Source organism: Sminthopsis crassicaudata, chromosome 1 (genome assembly GCF_048593235.1).
Source record: "Sminthopsis crassicaudata isolate SCR6 chromosome 1, ASM4859323v1, whole genome shotgun sequence".
Lineage (NCBI taxonomy): Eukaryota > Metazoa > Chordata > Mammalia > Dasyuromorphia > Dasyuridae > Sminthopsis > Sminthopsis crassicaudata.
The window spans coordinates 582,691,093-582,693,476 of record NC_133617.1 but is presented as its reverse complement, the minus strand read 5'-3'; positions in this window follow the sequence as shown (position 1 = coordinate 582,693,476).

Sequence of the window (2,384 nt, the reverse complement as noted above, 5' to 3'; positions counted from 1 at the left end):
AATATGAGGAGGGGGAAGGTTCCAGAGTTAGAAATAGAATTGAGAAAGGGATGAAGTTCTTCAAGATGGAAGTTGCAGGAGAAGCTCACTAAGGAGAGAATAAAGGCATAGGAGCAAAGGGATATTAGAGAGTGAGAAGGCTGAATAAAAGAGGGATTTTCCAGGCTGAGAAGGTCACAGGTTCAGAAGGGAACTTCCACAGTGACAAGGCATCCTTCAATATGTCTTTTATTTTGCAGGTTAAATATCCTTGGTTCCTCCAATTATCATTTTTAAAAACTAGACCCAGGCATTTTCACTGGACTAAAAGAGCTAGAGAATTCCTACTATACCTGCCTTTAATTACTGCAGTGGATGAAGTGGACAACTATAAACTAACATGAGGGCAGCTAGGTGCACTGGGTCTGGAGCCAGAAAAACTTCTTCCTGAGTTCAAAATTTTGCCTCAGATAATTAATAGCTGTCATGACAAGTCACTTAACTCTGTTTGCCTCAGCTCTTCATTTGTAAAATTATCTGGAGAAGGAAATGGCTAACAACTCTATTGCCTTTGCCAAGAAAACTTTAAATGGGGTCACGAAGAGTCAGACATGACTATAACAACTGAATAACAACAAAAAAGTCACGCGAAAGCTTAAGGGAAATCTGATCTAGTAAATTTGTTATGATCTTTAAATTTTTTTCTATATTGCTTAGAGAATGTACTTTTCTCTTCTTTTTTTCATTTCAAAGATAAAAAAATCCAAAGCAAATGGATTTTGCACTAATATTATTCAACTGTTTTTCAGTTGTAGCTAACTTTGTGACCCAATCTGGAGTTTTCTTGATAAAGATACTGGGAGTGGTTTGCCATTTCCTTCTCTAGTTCATTTTGCAGATGAGGAAACTGAGGTTAAGTGACTTGTCCAGAGTCACACAGTTAATAAGCTAGACTTGAACTCAAGAAGATGATGAGTCTTCTCTATCCACTGCTCCATCTAGCTTAGCTTGTCCACTAATAGCATTCATTTTGCCTAAATAAGGATCACCCTAAAGTTAGAGTCCCCTTTCATTATCCCCTCTCTTCATAACTCTTTCCGCCATTTCAGATCTAAATAGCATTTTTTCCATTACTTTGTTAATAGTACTCTACTATTTAGGAGCACAGCCCTCCCTCAATTCAATACAATTCACTTATATATTATAATATCACTTCCCTGATGTCATGACCCTCTTAAGAATGAAGGACAAACAACCACCACCTACAATTTGCATGTTTTGTTTCCAATATTATTATATAACCATTTACCCTTTATTTCTTGATGCTGCTAAATGCACTTACTCCTGCCTCTGATCTCCATTGGAGTTTCCATTTTAGAGTTTCAGGATTGTCATAATCTATTTAAAAACAACTCTCCCCCCCCATCACCACCTTGCCAGAAGCCAATGCCCTCATCTTGACTCATTCATCCATGTCCTACCCACCCCTAACTCTACCCCACATGAACTAATGTCTGTGACAGAAATCCTTTAGTGAATGGACTTTTTGATCCGGGGCAGTGGCTATAAGAGGCTCCTCCCAAATACCTTTTCATTTTTTAATGGGGAAGAATGAGGAACACAGGATGAATAGTCTGTACCAAGATTTCATTACATTATCCTTCTTTCTAAACTCAGCCCTCTTCTGAAAATTTCTGTTTCTGCTATAGGCATCAAGATCCTGTCAAGTATCTAGGTTTCCAATCCTGGTATGACCATTGCCTTATTATAGACATGTACACACACATATACACACTTACATACACATATAAGTATATATACTCAATGGTCAATCTTGTTCTTATTGTTGCTGCCATTTAACAATTTCCATATCTCTCCCATCTCTCTTCCCATTCATAAGCTATCCCATTCAATTAGATATCAATCTCTTTGATATCTATTACTAGTAAAGGTATTGCTGGATAAAGATCTGGCAGTCCTACCAAGACAAGATTTAAAAAATGTCATTCTAGTTGTCATAAAGCTAAAATATGTTGTTTTTTTTTTTTTGCTGAGGCAATTGGGATTAAGTGACTTGCCCAGGGTCACACAGCTAGAGAGTATTGAAGTGTCTGAAGTCACATTTGAACTCAGGTCCTCCTGACTTCAGGGCTGATGCTCTCTCCACTGCACCACCTAGTTGCCCCTAATAAATCTTAATATTTTTTTTCCTTCATTAATCTTTTCATGTGACATAACAACTTTTAAAAGATTCTTTATAAATGGATTTTTATGTCTCTTTACTATTGTTCCATTGGAAAACATATACTATTGATCCTATAAATATATGGGTCTTAAGAGTCAAGGAGGTCTAATGGATAGTGGCTGAAGACATGATTTCAAGCTCTTCCTCTGATCCATGTTAA